At 41.2% G+C, this 15727-nt stretch overlaps 16 non-coding genes across 16 annotated transcripts; 9 read left to right on the plus strand and 7 right to left on the minus strand.

Annotated features, from left to right (window-relative positions):
* Window positions 1-945: 945 nt before the first annotated feature.
* TRNAI-UAU (transfer RNA isoleucine (anticodon UAU)) lies at window positions 946-1040 on the minus strand. Its single transcript has 2 exons — window positions 1003-1040; window positions 946-981 (listed from the first exon to the last, which is right to left on the minus strand). It is a non-coding gene; the product is annotated as a tRNA-Ile (tRNA).
* Window positions 1041-2123: 1083 nt separating this feature from the next.
* On the plus strand, window positions 2124-2195 carry TRNAT-UGU (transfer RNA threonine (anticodon UGU)). The gene has a single exon. It is a non-coding gene; the product is annotated as a tRNA-Thr (tRNA).
* A 1174-nt stretch (window positions 2196-3369) lies between these two features.
* TRNAI-UAU (transfer RNA isoleucine (anticodon UAU)) lies at window positions 3370-3464 on the minus strand. Its single transcript has 2 exons — window positions 3427-3464; window positions 3370-3405 (listed from the first exon to the last, which is right to left on the minus strand). It is a non-coding gene; the product is annotated as a tRNA-Ile (tRNA).
* Window positions 3465-3876: 412 nt separating this feature from the next.
* On the plus strand, window positions 3877-3958 carry TRNAS-GCU (transfer RNA serine (anticodon GCU)). Its single transcript has one exon. It is a non-coding gene; the product is annotated as a tRNA-Ser (tRNA).
* Window positions 3959-4553: 595 nt separating this feature from the next.
* TRNAT-UGU (transfer RNA threonine (anticodon UGU)) lies at window positions 4554-4625 on the plus strand. The gene has a single exon. It is a non-coding gene; the product is annotated as a tRNA-Thr (tRNA).
* A 1174-nt stretch (window positions 4626-5799) lies between these two features.
* Window positions 5800-5894, minus strand: TRNAI-UAU (transfer RNA isoleucine (anticodon UAU)). The gene is made up of 2 exons: window positions 5857-5894; window positions 5800-5835 (listed from the first exon to the last, which is right to left on the minus strand). It is a non-coding gene; the product is annotated as a tRNA-Ile (tRNA).
* A 1083-nt stretch (window positions 5895-6977) lies between these two features.
* On the plus strand, window positions 6978-7049 carry TRNAT-UGU (transfer RNA threonine (anticodon UGU)). The gene has a single exon. It is a non-coding gene; the product is annotated as a tRNA-Thr (tRNA).
* Window positions 7050-8237: 1188 nt separating this feature from the next.
* On the minus strand, window positions 8238-8332 carry TRNAI-UAU (transfer RNA isoleucine (anticodon UAU)). Its single transcript has 2 exons — window positions 8295-8332; window positions 8238-8273 (listed from the first exon to the last, which is right to left on the minus strand). It is a non-coding gene; the product is annotated as a tRNA-Ile (tRNA).
* Window positions 8333-8744: 412 nt separating this feature from the next.
* TRNAS-GCU (transfer RNA serine (anticodon GCU)) lies at window positions 8745-8826 on the plus strand. The gene has a single exon. It is a non-coding gene; the product is annotated as a tRNA-Ser (tRNA).
* A 589-nt stretch (window positions 8827-9415) lies between these two features.
* TRNAT-UGU (transfer RNA threonine (anticodon UGU)) lies at window positions 9416-9487 on the plus strand. Its single transcript has one exon. It is a non-coding gene; the product is annotated as a tRNA-Thr (tRNA).
* Window positions 9488-10647: 1160 nt separating this feature from the next.
* Window positions 10648-10742, minus strand: TRNAI-UAU (transfer RNA isoleucine (anticodon UAU)). The gene is made up of 2 exons: window positions 10705-10742; window positions 10648-10683 (listed from the first exon to the last, which is right to left on the minus strand). It is a non-coding gene; the product is annotated as a tRNA-Ile (tRNA).
* A 412-nt stretch (window positions 10743-11154) lies between these two features.
* TRNAS-GCU (transfer RNA serine (anticodon GCU)) lies at window positions 11155-11236 on the plus strand. The gene has a single exon. It is a non-coding gene; the product is annotated as a tRNA-Ser (tRNA).
* Window positions 11237-11825: 589 nt separating this feature from the next.
* Window positions 11826-11897, plus strand: TRNAT-UGU (transfer RNA threonine (anticodon UGU)). The gene has a single exon. It is a non-coding gene; the product is annotated as a tRNA-Thr (tRNA).
* A 1160-nt stretch (window positions 11898-13057) lies between these two features.
* Window positions 13058-13152, minus strand: TRNAI-UAU (transfer RNA isoleucine (anticodon UAU)). Its single transcript has 2 exons — window positions 13115-13152; window positions 13058-13093 (listed from the first exon to the last, which is right to left on the minus strand). It is a non-coding gene; the product is annotated as a tRNA-Ile (tRNA).
* Window positions 13153-14235: 1083 nt separating this feature from the next.
* TRNAT-UGU (transfer RNA threonine (anticodon UGU)) lies at window positions 14236-14307 on the plus strand. The gene has a single exon. It is a non-coding gene; the product is annotated as a tRNA-Thr (tRNA).
* Window positions 14308-15481: 1174 nt separating this feature from the next.
* On the minus strand, window positions 15482-15576 carry TRNAI-UAU (transfer RNA isoleucine (anticodon UAU)). Its single transcript has 2 exons — window positions 15539-15576; window positions 15482-15517 (listed from the first exon to the last, which is right to left on the minus strand). It is a non-coding gene; the product is annotated as a tRNA-Ile (tRNA).
* Between the last annotated feature and the right edge of the window lie 151 nt (window positions 15577-15727).

Below are 15727 nucleotides of genomic sequence, written 5' to 3' on the forward strand. Positions count from 1 at the left end.
AATAAGCCATGCATATTTACAGTTCCTTTGAAAGGCAGAGCGAGGACTAGGACCTCTGTTCCGACTGAATCTGCATCCACAGAAAGGATGTTATAAGGCCCTACAAATTTCACCAAGGAGATGTGAAAGTCTTCCCCCATAAAATACTTTTTTTCCCAGATACCCCGGCTCTTAGGCAAATGAGGTTACTCCTCAAAACCCCACCCCCACTCACCATAAATATCCTTCTCTCCTGCTGTCCATTCAAATGATACAAGGTATCTTGTACATAGAGAGAAAGGGAGAATAGGCAGACTTGCTTCAAAGATTTGGTGACCTTGGATGGGTGGGTTGAATGAAGAAGTGAACCTGGTTTCTGGGAAAGGAGTATCGAGATGAAGATGAGGAAAAGTGAACATGGACCACATTCATAGGTTAGAGAAATACATTTAATAGGTTGAATGGTTTTGAAAAGTGAACTTCGAGCAGTAATTGTTGGTTTTTAAACTGCAAAGAAATTAAAAATGAATGTGGGATTGGAGGCACACTCTGAACAGAAAAGCACCATAAGCTGCTATGGTGCAACTCAAGATGGTGAATAGAACCTTTAATATGATGATGCTCTTCTTTTGCTAGTTTTTTCGAGTCACCTTTTATTGTAAGTAGCTGATACAGCATTTTTTGCAGCTCTTCAGTTTATGGTTATCATGTGAGAACACTGTTTTCATCATATTTATTATTCTACAAATGTATTTTTAAATGCACTGATGTGGTGTTTGCATGAAATGCAAGATGGCACATCATGGAATGTTTAAACTGAGCATCGCGGAGGATATGTGATATTTGGCACCCAGAGGAGTAGGACACGTAGATCCTATAAGAAGTAAAGACTCTCTAGCAAGGGCCGTCCATACTCTGAGTTTAAACTTTACTTTTTGTGAAATGGTTTATGAAAATCAACACGGCTGCTACAGGTGAGGCTCGAACTCACAACCTCGGCATGGCTCAGTGCAAGTACTGCTGTATAAGTACCGCGCGCTAACCGATTGCGCCACTGGAGCTCTCTCTTTTCACATCTCCCCAGGTGAGCCATCTACAGCTGACCAAGTAGATGACAGACACTGCTCCATCATTCACTGTGCAAGATCGACTCACATGCTAGCATGTTATCATGACTATTAAAAATACAGTCCAAACGGAATAGATTCTATAATTGTCCTATAACATATGCTCTGTCTATTCAAAACCCCATAGAATTATATCTTGACAGTTCTGACAAAGTCTAGGGGAATCGTATGAATATTTGTAATTAGCACATAGTAAGAATTTCCCAAAAATGAAATGTAGGTCCCTGATTGGGGGAAGACGTGGAATGTGAGATCTTGCCTCAGCTGTTTTTTTCTTTTTTAGGTACAGTATATTGACACTTCAGTACCTTTTGTGAAGCAAGGTTTCAGATGGGGCTGTAGGGCAGACGAGGTGGCCGAGTGGTTAAGGCGATGGACTGCTAATCCATTGTGCTCTGCACGCGTGGGTTCAAATCCCACCTTTGTCGGAAAGCCATCAGAGTCTCTTTTGATGGCCAGCATTTCTTGTAGTATAATTACACTCTCTTTCAAGACAGAGCCAGGATCCGCTAGATGGGATCATCTGACTGTTCCATTTTAACAAATATGTCAAATAAAGTGAAGTATTTTGTGCGTAATAGAAATTAGATCTTTCATGGAGTTTCCAGAGGATTGCCTTTCACTCACTCCTGGCTTATTAACCAGTTTGGATAAATAGATTGATAAGAAAGCAGCTCTTACTCCTAAAGTTTAGGCCGTCTCAAATGAATGACTGTTAACATATGTCTGCCCCACAGAGACAGATCACTTCTAATAAGTGGGTTCTCTATATGTCACTGATTGCAGACATACTAACTAGAGCTATCGGTATGGTCTTGAATGCGAAAACTCTTATTTTCTCATATGAAAATGTAGTTTTTCATACTTCCAAAAAAAGTGCCTTAAGCATGGTCTTCAATGTGTGCGCGCACGTGGACATTCATATGCAACTACGTTTCCATACAGAGTCTCAAAATCATAGATATATTCATACCTCAGTAAGAATACATGTTGCAATTTACATCCTGCGTGCAGACTGGCCTTGTAGCTCAGTGGCAGAGCACTGGTCTTGTAAACCAGGGGTCATGAGTTCAAGCCTCATCAGGGCCTTTTTACATGAGTCTTTCTGTATGTTGTTTTCAAGTCATTCTTCCCTGGAGTCACACCTTGCTTTAGGATTGCTTATTGCCAAGCTTCCCTTTCCTGCTTTCATATTATCAAGAAAATATCATGAAGATCATTGAATTATAAATTATTGCCTCACCCCTTCCGATCGCCTGACGAACGCCTGACGAACGCCATTCTCACCCTGCCGGGCAAGCCCTGCCGGGCAAAGCCAAATAAGCCATGCATATTTACAGTTCCTTTGAAAGGCAGAGCGAGGACTAGGACCTCTGTTCCGACTGAATCTGCATCCACAGAAAGGATGTTATAAGGCCCTACAAATTTCACCAAGGAGATGTGAAAGTCTTCCCCCATAAAATACTTTTTTTCCCAGATACCCCGGCTCTTAGGCAAATGAGGTTACTCCTCAAAACCCCACCCCCACTCACCATAAATATCCTTCTCTCCTGCTGTCCATTCAAATGATACAAGGTATCTTGTACATAGAGAGAAAGGGAGAATAGGCAGACTTGCTTCAAAGATTTGGTGACCTTGGATGGGTGGGTTGAATGAAGAAGTGAACCTGGTTTCTGGCAAAGGAGTATCGAGATGAAGATGAGGAAAAGTGAACATGGACCACATTCATAGGTTAGAGAAATACATTTAATAGGTTGAATGGTTTTGAAAAGTGAACTTCGAGCAGTAATTGTTGTTTTTTAAACTGCAAAGAAATTAAAAATGAATGTGGGATTGGAGGCACACTCTGAGCAGAAAAGCACCATAAGCTGCTATGGTGCAACTCAAGATGGTGAATAGAACCTTTAATATGATGATGCTCTTCTTTTGCTAGTTTTTTCGAGTCACCTTTTATTGTAAGTAGCTGATACAGCATTTTTTGCAGCTCTTCAGTTTATGGTTATCATGTGAGAACACTGTTTTCATCATATTTATTATTCTACAAATGTATTTTTAAATGCACTGATGTGGTGTTTGCATGAAATGCAAGATGGCACATCATGGAATGTTTAAACTGAGCATCGCGGAGGATATGTGATATTTGGCACCCAGAGGAGTAGGACACGTAGATCCTATAAGAAGTAAAGACTCTCTAGCAAGGGCCGTCCATACTCTGAGTTTAAACTTTACTTTTTGTGAAATGGTTTATGAAAAACAACACGGCTGCTCCAGGTGAGGCTCGAACTCACAACCTCGGCATGGCTCAGTGCAAGTACTGCTGTATAAGTACCGCGCGCTAACCGATTGCGCCACTGGAGCTCTCTATTTTCACATCTCCCCAGGTGAGCCATCTACAGCTGACCAAGTAGATGACAGACACTGCTCCATCATTCACTGTGCAAGATCGACTCACATGCTAGCATGTTATCATGACTATTAAAAATACAGTCCAAACGGAATAGATTCTATAATTGTCCTATAACATATGCTCTGTCAATTCAAAACCCCATAGAATTATATCTTGACAGTTCTGACAAAGTCTAGGGGAATCTTATGAATATTTGCAATTAGCACATAGTAAGAATTTCCCAAAAATGAAATGTAGGTCCCTGATTGGGGGAAGACGTGGAATGTGAGATCTTGCCTCAGCTGTTTTTTTCTTTTTTAGGTACAGTATATTGACACTTCAGAACCTTTTGTGAAGCAAGGTTTCAGATGGGGCTGTAGGGCAGACGAGGTGGCCGAGTGGTTAAGGCGATGGACTGCTAATCCATTGTGCTCTGCACGCGTGGGTTCGAATCCCACCTTCGTCGGAAAGCCATCAGAGTCTCTTTTGATGGCCAGCATTTCTTGTAGTATAATTACACTTACACTCTCTTTCAAGACAGAGCCAGGATCCGCTAGATGGGATCATCTGACTGTTCCATTTTAACAAATATGTCAAATAAAGTGAAGTATTTTGTGCGTAATAGAAATTAGATCTTTCATGGAGTTTCCAGAGGATTGCCTTTCACTCACTCCTGGCTTATTAACCAGTTTGGATAAATAGATTGATAAGAAAGCAGCTCTTACTCCTAAAGTTTAGGCCGTCTCAAATGAATGACTGTTAACATATGTCTGCCCCACAGAGACAGATCACTTCTAATAAGTGGGTTCTCTATATGTCACTGATTGCAGACATACTAACTAGAGCTATCGGTATGGTCTTGAATGCGAAAACTCTTATTTTCTCATATGAAAATGTAGTTTTTCATACTTCCAAAAAAAGTGCCTTAAGCATGGTCTTCAATGTGTGCGCGCACGTGGACATTCATATGCAACTACGTTTCCATACAGAGTCTCAAAATCATAGATATATTCATACCTGAGTAAGAATACATGTTGCAATTTACATCCTGCGTGCAGACTGGCCTTGTAGCTCAGTGGCAGAGCACTGGTCTTGTAAACCAGGGGTCATGAGTTCAAGCCTCATCAGGGCCTTTTTACATGAGTCTTTCTGTATGTTGTTTTCAAGTCATTCTTCCCTGGAGTCACACCTTGCTTTAGGATTGCTTTTTGCCAAGCTTCCCTTTCCTGCTTTCATATTATCAAGAAAATATCATGAAGATCATTGAATTATAAATTATTGCCTCACCCCTTCCGATCGCCTGACGAACGCCTGACAAACGCCATTCTCACCCTGCCGGGCAAGCCCTGCCGGGCAAAGCCAAATAAGCCATGCATATTTACAGTTCCTTTGAAAGGCAGAGCGAGGACTAGGACCTCTGTTCCGACTGAATCTGCATCCACAGAAAGGATGTTATAAGGCCCTACAAATTTCACCAAGGAGATGTGAAAGTCTTCCCCCATAAAATACTTTTTTTCCCAGATACCCCGGCTCTTAGGCAAATGAGGTTACTCCTCAAAACCCCACCCCCACTCACCATAAATATCCTTCTCTCCTGCTGTCCATTCAAATGATACAAGGTATCTTGTACATAGAGAGAAAGGGAGAATAGGCAGACTTGCTTCAAAGATTTGGTGACTTTGGATGGGTGGGTTGAATGAAGAAGTGAACCTGGTTTCTGGGAAAGGAGTATCGAGATGAAGATGAGGAAAAGTGAACATGGACCACATTCATAGGTTAGAGAAATACATTTAATAGGTTGAATGGTTTTGAAAAGTGAACTTCGAGCAGTAATTGTTGGTTTTTAAACTGCAAAGAAATTAAAAATGAATGTGGGATTGGAGGCACACTCTGAACAGAAAAGCACCATAAGCTGCTATGGTGCAACTCAAGATGGTGAATAGAACCTTTAATATGATGATGCTCTTCTTTTGCTAGTTTTTTCGAGTCACCTTTTATTGTAAGTAGCTGATCCAGCATTTTTTGCAGCTCTTCAGTTTATGGTTATCATGTGAGAACACAGTTTTCATCATATTTATTATTCTACAAATGTATTTTTAAATGCACTGATGTGGTGTTTGCATGAAATGCAAGATGGCACATCATGGAATGTTTAAACTGAGCATCGCGGAGGATATGTGATATTTGGCACCCAGAGGAGTAGGACACGTAGATCCTATAAGAAGTAAAGACTCTCTAGCAAGGGCCGTCCATACTCTGAGTTTAAACTTTACTTTTTGTGAAATGGTTTATGAAAAACAACACGGCTGCTCCAGGTGAGGCTCGAACTCACAACCTCGGCATGGCTCAGTGCAAGTACTGCTGTATAAGTACCGCGCGCTAACCGATTGCGCCACTGGAGCTCTCTCTTTTCACATCTCCCCAGGTGAGCCATCTACAGCTGACCAAGTAGATGACAGACACTGCTCCATCATTCACTGTGCAAGATCGACTCACATGCTAGCATGTTATCATGACTATTAAAAATACAGTCCAAACGGAATAGATTCTATAATTGTCCTATAACATATGCTCTGTCTATTCAAAACCCCATAGAATTATATCTTGACAGTTCTGACAAAGTCTAGGGGAATCTTATGAATATTTGTAATTAGCACATAGTAAGAATTTCCCAAAAATGAAATGTAGGTCCCTGATTGGGGGAAGACGTGGAATGTGAGATCTTGTCTCAGCTGTTTTTTTCTTTTTTAGGTACAGTATATTGACACTTCAGTACCTTTTGTGAAGCAAGGTTTCAGATGGGGCTGTAGGGCAGACGAGGTGGCCGGGTGGTTAAGGCGATGGACTGCTAATCCATTGTGCTCTGCACGCGTGGGTTCGAATCCCACCTTCGTCGGAAAGCCATCAGAGTCTCTTTTGATGGCCAGCATTTCTTGTAGTATAATTACACTCTCTTTCAAGACAGAGCCAGGATCCGCTAGATGGGATCATCTGACTGTTCCATTTTAACAAATATGTCAAATAAAGTGAAGTATTTTGTGCGTAATAGAAATTAGATCTTTCATGGAGTTTCCAGAGGATTGCCTTTCACTCACTCCTGGCTTATTAACCAGTTTGGATAAATAGATTGATAAGAAAGCAGCTCTTACTCCTAAAGTTTAGGCCGTCTCAAATGAATGACTGTTAACATATGTCTGCCCCACAGAGACAGATCACTTCTAATAAGTGGGTTCTCTATATGTCACTGATTGCAGACATACTAACTAGAGCTATCGGTATGGTCTTGAATGCGAAAACTCTTATTTTCTCATATGAAAATGTAGTTTTTCATACTTCCAAAAAAAGTGCCTTAAGCATGGTCTTCAATGTGTGCGCGCACGTGGACATTCATATGCAACTACGTTTCCATACAGAGTCTCAAAATCATAGATATATTCATACCTGAGTAAGAATACATGTTGCAATTTACATCCTGCGTGCAGACTGGCCTTGTAGCTCAGTGGCAGAGCACTGGTCTTGTAAACCAGGGGTCATGAGTTCAAGCCTCATCAGGGCCTTTTTACATGAGTCTTTCTGTATGTTGTTTTCAAGTCATTCTTCCCTGGAGTCACACCTTGCTTTAGGATTGCTTATTGCCAAGCTTCCCTTTCCTGCTTTCATATTATCAAGAAAATATCATGAAGATCATTGAATTATAAATTATTGCCTCACCCCTTCCGATCGCCTGACGAACGCCTGACAAACGCCATTCTCACCCTGCCGGGCAAGCCCTGCCGGGCAAGCCCTGCCGGGCAAAGCCAAATAAGCCATGCATATTTACAGTTCCTTTGAAAGGCAGAGCGAGGACTAGGACCTCTGTTCCGACTGAATCTGCATCCACAGAAAGGATGTTATAAGGCCCTACAAATTTCACCAAGGAGATGTGAAAGTCTTCCCCCATAAAATACTTTTTTTCCCAGATACCCCGGCTCTTAGGCAAATGAGGTTACTCCTCAAAACCCCACCCCCACTCACCATAAATATCCTTCTCTCCTGCTGTCCATTCAAATGATACAAGGTATCTTGTACATAGAGAGAAAGGGAGAATAGGCAGACTTGCTTCAAAGATTTGGTGACTTTGGATGGGTGGGTTGAATGAAGAAGTGAACCTGGTTTCTGGGAAAGGAGTATCGAGATGAAGATGAGGAAAAGTGAACATGGACCACATTCATAGGTTAGAGAAATACATTTAATAGGTTGAATGGTTTTGAAAAGTGAACTTCGAGCAGTAATTGTTGGTTTTTAAACTGCAAAGAAATTAAAAATGAATGTGGGATTGGAGGCACACTCTGAACAGAAAAGCACCATAAGCTGCTATGGTGCAACTCAAGATGGTGAATAGAACCTTTAATATGATGATGCTCTTCTTTTGCTAGTTTTTTCGAGTCACCTTTTATTGTAAGTAGCTGATCCAGCATTTTTTGCAGCTCTTCAGTTTATGGTTATCATGTGAGAACACAGTTTTCATCATATTTATTATTCTACAAATGTATTTTTAAATGCACTGATGTGGTGTTTGCATGAAATGCAAGATGGCACATCATGGAATGTTTAAACTGAGCATCGCGGAGGATATGTGATATTTGGCACCCAGAGGAGTAGGACACGTAGATCCTATAAGAAGTAAAGACTCTCTAGCAAGGGCCGTCCATACTCTGAGTTTAAACTTTACTTTTTGTGAAATGGTTTATGAAAAACAACACGGCTGCTCCAGGTGAGGCTCGAACTCACAACCTCGGCATGGCTCAGTGCAAGTACTGCTGTATAAGTACCGCGCGCTAACCGATTGCGCCACTGGAGCTCTCTCTTTTCACATCTCCCCAGGTGAGCCATCTACAGCTGACCAAGTAGATGACAGACACTGCTCCATCATTCACTGTGCAAGATCGACTCACATGCTAGCATGTTATCATGACTATTAAAAATACAGTCCAAACGGAATAGATTCTATAATTGTCCTATAACATATGCTCTGTCTATTCAAAACCCCATAGAATTATATCTTGACAGTTCTGACAAAGTCTAGGGGAATCTTATGAATATTTGTAATTAGCACATAGTAAGAATTTCCCAAAAATGAAATGTAGGTCCCTGATTGGGGGAAGACGTGGAATGTGAGATCTTGTCTCAGCTGTTTTTTTCTTTTTTAGGTACAGTATATTGACACTTCAGTACCTTTTGTGAAGCAAGGTTTCAGATGGGGCTGTAGGGCAGACGAGGTGGCCGAGTGGTTAAGGCGATGGACTGCTAATCCATTGTGCTCTGCACGCGTGGGTTCGAATCCCACCTTCGTCGGAAAGCCATCAGAGTCTCTTTTGATGGCCAGCATTTCTTGTAGTATAATTACACTCTCTTTCAAGACAGAGCCAGGATCCGCTAGATGGGATCATCTGACTGTTCCATTTTAACAAATATGTCAAATAAAGTGAAGTATTTTGTGCGTAATAGAAATTAGATCTTTCATGGAGTTTCCAGAGGATTGCCTTTCACTCACTCCTGGCTTATTAACCAGTTTGGATAAATAGATTGATAAGAAAGCAGCTCTTACTCCTAAAGTTTAGGCCGTCTCAAATGAATGACTGTTAACATATGTCTGCCCCACAGAGACAGATCACTTCTAATAAGTGGGTTCTCTATATGTCACTGATTGCAGACATACTAACTAGAGCTATCGGTATGGTCTTGAATGCGAAAACTCTTATTTTCTCATATGAAAATGTAGTTTTTCATACTTCCAAAAAAAGTGCCTTAAGCATGGTCTTCAATGTGTGCGCGCACGTGGACATTCATATGCAACTACGTTTCCATACAGAGTCTCAAAATCATAGATATATTCATACCTGAGTAAGAATACATGTTGCAATTTACATCCTGCGTGCAGACTGGCCTTGTAGCTCAGTGGCAGAGCACTGGTCTTGTAAACCAGGGGTCATGAGTTCAAGCCTCATCAGGGCCTTTTTACATGAGTCTTTCTGTATGTTGTTTTCAAGTCATTCTTCCCTGGAGTCACACCTTGCTTTAGGATTGCTTATTGCCAAGCTTCCCTTTCCTGCTTTCATATTATCAAGAAAATATCATGAAGATCATTGAATTATAAATTATTGCCTCACCCCTTCCGATCGCCTGACGAACGCCTGACAAACGCCATTCTCACCCTGCCGGGCAAAGCCAAATAAGCCATGCATATTTACAGTTCCTTTGAAAGGCAGAGCGAGGACTAGGACCTCTGTTCCGACTGAATCTGCATCCACAGAAAGGATGTTATAAGGCCCTACAAATTTCACCAAGGAGATGTGAAAGTCTTCCCCCATAAAATACTTTTTTTCCCAGATACCCCGGCTCTTAGGCAAATGAGGTTACTCCTCAAAACCCCACCCCCACTCACCATAAATATCCTTCTCTCCTGCTGTCCATTCAAATGATACAAGGTATCTTGTACATAGAGAGAAAGGGAGAATAGGCAGACTTGCTTCAAAGATTTGGTGACTTTGGATGGGTGGGTTGAATGAAGAAGTGAACCTGGTTTCTGGGAAAGGAGTATCGAGATGAAGATGAGGAAAAGTGAACATGGACCACATTCATAGGTTAGAGAAATACATTTAATAGGTTGAATGGTTTTGAAAAGTGAACTTCGAGCAGTAATTGTTGGTTTTTAAACTGCAAAGAAATTAAAAATGAATGTGGGATTGGAGGCACACTCTGAACAGAAAAGCACCATAAGCTGCTATGGTGCAACTCAAGATGGTGAATAGAACCTTTAATATGATGATGCTCTTCTTTTGCTAGTTTTTTCGAGTCACCTTTTATTGTAAGTAGCTGATCCAGCATTTTTTGCAGCTCTTCAGTTTATGGTTATCATGTGAGAACACAGTTTTCATCATATTTATTATTCTACAAATGTATTTTTAAATGCACTGATGTGGTGTTTGCATGAAATGCAAGATGGCACATCATGGAATGTTTAAACTGAGCATCGCGGAGGATATGTGATATTTGGCACCCAGAGGAGTAGGACACGTAGATCCTATAAGAAGTAAAGACTCTCTAGCAAGGGCCGTCCATACTCTGAGTTTAAACTTTACTTTTTGTGAAATGGTTTATGAAAAACAACACGGCTGCTCCAGGTGAGGCTCGAACTCACAACCTCGGCATGGCTCAGTGCAAGTACTGCTGTATAAGTACCGCGCGCTAACCGATTGCGCCACTGGAGCTCTCTCTTTTCACATCTCCCCAGGTGAGCCATCTACAGCTGACCAAGTAGATGACAGACACTGCTCCATCATTCACTGTGCAAGATCGACTCACATGCTAGCATGTTATCATGACTATTAAAAATACAGTCCAAACGGAATAGATTCTATAATTGTCCTATAACATATGCTCTGTCTATTCAAAACCCCATAGAATTATATCTTGACAGTTCTGACAAAGTCTAGGGGAATCTTATGAATATTTGTAATTAGCACATAGTAAGAATTTCCCAAAAATGAAATGTAGGTCCCTGATTGGGGGAAGACGTGGAATGTGAGATCTTGTCTCAGCTGTTTTTTTCTTTTTTAGGTACAGTATATTGACACTTCAGTACCTTTTGTGAAGCAAGGTTTCAGATGGGGCTGTAGGGCAGACGAGGTGGCCGAGTGGTTAAGGCGATGGACTGCTAATCCATTGTGCTCTGCACGCGTGGGTTCGAATCCCACCTTCGTCGGAAAGCCATCAGAGTCTCTTTTGATGGCCAGCATTTCTTGTAGTATAATTACACTCTCTTTCAAGACAGAGCCAGGATCCGCTAGATGGGATCATCTGACTGTTCCATTTTAACAAATATGTCAAATAAAGTGAAGTATTTTGTGCGTAATAGAAATTAGATCTTTCATGGAGTTTCCAGAGGATTGCCTTTCACTCACTCCTGGCTTATTAACCAGTTTGGATAAATAGATTGATAAGAAAGCAGCTCTTACTCCTAAAGTTTAGGCCGTCTCAAATGAATGACTGTTAACATATGTCTGCCCCACAGAGACAGATCACTTCTAATAAGTGGGTTCTCTATATGTCACTGATTGCAGACATACTAACTAGAGCTATCGGTATGGTCTTGAATGCGAAAACTCTTATTTTCTCATATGAAAATGTAGTTTTTCATACTTCCAAAAAAAGTGCCTTAAGCATGGTCTTCAATGTGTGCGCGCACGTGGACATTCATATGCAACTACGTTTCCATACAGAGTCTCAAAATCATAGATATATTCATACCTGAGTAAGAATACATGTTGCAATTTACATCCTGCGTGCAGACTGGCCTTGTAGCTCAGTGGCAGAGCACTGGTCTTGTAAACCAGGGGTCATGAGTTCAAGCCTCATCAGGGCCTTTTTACATGAGTCTTTCTGTATGTTGTTTTCAAGTCATTCTTCCCTGGAGTCACACCTTGCTTTAGGATTGCTTATTGCCAAGCTTCCCTTTCCTGCTTTCATATTATCAAGAAAATATCATGAAGATCATTGAATTATACATTATTGCCTCACCCCTTCCGATCGCCTGACGAACGCCTGACAAACGCCATTCTCACCCTGCCGGGCAAAGCCAAATAAGCCATGCATATTTACAGTTCCTTTGAAAGGCAGAGCGAGGACTAGGACCTCTGTTCCGACTGAATCTGCATCCACAGAAAGGATGTTATAAGGCCCTACAAATTTCACCAAGGAGATGTGAAAGTCTTCCCCCATAAAATACTTTTTTTCCCAGATACCCCGGCTCTTAGGCAAATGAGGTTACTCCTCAAAACCCCACCCCCACTCACCATAAATATCCTTCTCTCCTGCTGTCCATTCAAATGATACAAGGTATCTTGTACATAGAGAGAAAGGGAGAATAGGCAGACTTGCTTCAAAGATTTGGTGACCTTGGATGGGTGGGTTGAATGAAGAAGTGAACCTGGTTTCTGGGAAAGGAGTATCGAGATGAAGATGAGGAAAAGTGAACATGGACCACATTCATAGGTTAGAGAAATACATTTAATAGGTTGAATGGTTTTGAAAAGTGAACTTCGAGCAGTAATTGTTGGTTTTTAAACTGCAAAGAAATTAAAAATGAATGTGGGATTGGAGGCACACTCTGAGCAGAAAAGCACCATAAGCTGCTATGGTGCAACTCAAGATGGTGAATAGAACCTTTAATATGATGATGCTCTTCTTTTGCTAGTTTTTTCGAGTCACCTTTTATTGTAAGTAGCTGATACAGCATTTTTTGAAGCTCTTCAGTTTATGGTTATCATGTGAGAACACTGTTTTCATCATATTTATTATTCTACAAATGTATTTTTAAATGCACTGATGTGGTGTTTGCATGAAATGCAAGATGGCACATCATGGAATGTTTAAACTGAGCATCGCGGAGGATATGTGATATTTGGCACCCAGAGGAGTAGGACACGTAGATCCTATAAGAAGTAAAGACTCTCTAGCAAGGGCCGTCCATACTCTGAGTTTAAACTTTACTTTTTGTGAAATGGTTTATGAAAATCAACACGGCTGCTACAGGTGAGGCTCGAACTCACAACCTCGGCATGGCTCAGTGCAAGTACTGCTGTATAAGTACCGCGCGCTAACCGATTGCGCCACTGGAGCTCTCTCTTTTCACATCTCCCCAGGTGAGCCATCTACAGCTGACCAAGTAGATGACAGACACTGCTCCATCATTCACTGTGCAAGATCGACTCACATGCTAGCATGTTATCATGACTATTAAAAATACAGTCCAAACGGAATAGATTCTATAATTGTCCTATAACATATGCTCTGTCTATTCAAAACCCCATAGAATTATATCTTGACAGTTCTGACAAAGTCTAGGGGAATCGTATGAATATTTGTAATTAGCACATAGTAAGAATTTCCCAAAAATGAAATGTAGGTCCCTGATTGGGGGAAGACGTGGAATGTGAGATCTTGCCTCAGCTGTTTTTTTCTTTTTTAGGTACAGTATATTGACACTTCAGTACCTTTTGTGAAGCAAGGTTTCAGATGGGGCTGTAGGGCAGACGAGGTGGCCGAGTGGTTAAGGCGATGGACTGCTAATCCATTGTGCTCTGCACGCGTGGGTTCAAATCCCACCTTTGTCGGAAAGCCATCAGAGTCTCTTTTGATGGCCAGCATTTCTTGTAGTATAATTACACTCTCTTTCAAGACAGAGCCAGGATCCGCTAGATGGGATCATCTGACTGTTCCATTTTAACAAATATGTCAAATAAAGTGAAGTATTTTGTGCGTAATAGAAATTAGATCTTTCATGGAGTTTCCAGAGGATTGCCTTTCACTCACTCCTGGCTTATTAACCAGTTTGGATAAATAGATTGATAAGAAAGCAGCTCTTACTCCTAAAGTTTAGGCCGTCTCAAATGAATGACTGTTAACATATGTCTGCCCCACAGAGACAGATCACTTCTAATAAGTGGGTTCTCTATATGTCACTGATTGCAGACATACTAACTAGAGCTATCGGTATGGTCTTGAATGCGAAAACTCTTATTTTCTCATATGAAAATGTAGTTTTTCATACTTCCAAAAAAAGTGCCTTAAGCATGGTCTTCAATGTGTGCGCGCACGTGGACATTCATATGCAACTACGTTTCCATACAGAGTCTCAAAATCATAGATATATTCATACCTCAGTAAGAATACATGTTGCAATTTACATCCTGCGTGCAGACTGGCCTTGTAGCTCAGTGGCAGAGCACTGGTCTTGTAAACCAGGGGTCATGAGTTCAAGCCTCATCAGGGCCTTTTTACATGAGTCTTTCTGTATGTTGTTTTCAAGTCATTCTTCCCTGGAGTCACACCTTGCTTTAGGATTGCTTATTGCCAAGCTTCCCTTTCCTGCTTTCATATTATCAAGAAAATATCATGAAGATCATTGAATTATAAATTATTGCCTCACCCCTTCCGATCGCCTGACGAACGCCTGACAAACGCCATTCTCACCCTGCCGGGCAAGCCCTGCCGGGCAAAGCCAAATAAGCCATGCATATTTACAGTTCCTTTGAAAGGCAGAGCGAGGACTAGGACCTCTGTTCCGACTGAATCTGCATCCACAGAAAGGATGTTATAAGGCCCTACAAATTTCACCAAGGAGATGTGAAAGTCTTCCCCCATAAAATACTTTTTTTCCCAGATACCCCGGCTCTTAGGCAAATTAGGTTACTCCTCAAAACCCCACCCCCACTCACCATAAATATCCTTCTCTCCTGCTGTCCATTCAAATGATACAAGGTATCTTGTACATAGAGAGAAAGGGAGAATAGGCAGACTTGCTTCAAAGATTTGGTGACCTTGGATGGGTGGGTTGAATGAAGAAGTGAACCTGGTTTCTGGCAAAGGAGTATCGAGATGAAGATGAGGAAAAGTGAACATGGACCACATTCATAGGTTAGAGAAATACATTTAATAGGTTGAATGGTTTTGAAAAGTGAACTTCGAGCAGTAATTGTTGTTTTTTAAACTGCAAAGAAATTAAAAATGAATGTGGGATTGGAGGCACACTCTGAGCAGAAAAGCACCATAAGCTGCTATGGTGCAACTCAAGATGGTGAATAGAACCTTTAATATGATGATGCTCTTCTTTTGCTAGTTTTTTCGAGTCACCTTTTATTGTAAGTAGCTGATACAGCATTTTTTGCAGCTCTTCAGTTTATGGTTATCATGTGAGAACACAGTTTTCATCATATTTATTATTCTACAAATGTATTTTTAAATGCACTGATGTGGTGTTTGCATGAAATGCAAGATGGCACATCATGGAATGTTTAAACTGAGCATCGCGGAGGATATGTGATATTTGGCACCCAGAGGAGTAGGACACGTAGATCCTATAAGAAGTAAAGACTCTCTAGCAAGGGCCGTCCATACTCTGAGTTTAAACTTTACTTTTTGTGAAATGGTTTATGAAAAACAACACGGCTGCTCCAGGTGAGGCTCGAACTCACAACCTCGGCATGGCTCAGTGCAAGTACTGCTGTATAAGTACCGCGCGCTAACCGATTGCGCCACTGGAGCTCTCTATTTTCACATCTCCCCAGGTGAGCCATCTACAGCTGACCAAGTAGATGACAGACACTGCTCCATCATTCACTGTGCAAGATCGACTCACATGCTAGCATGTTATCATGACTATTAAAAATACAGTCCAAACGGAATAGATTCTATA

The sequence above is a fragment of the Triturus cristatus genome, chromosome 12, assembly GCF_964204655.1.
Source record: "Triturus cristatus chromosome 12, aTriCri1.1, whole genome shotgun sequence".
Classification (NCBI taxonomy): Eukaryota; Metazoa; Chordata; class Amphibia; order Caudata; family Salamandridae; genus Triturus; species Triturus cristatus.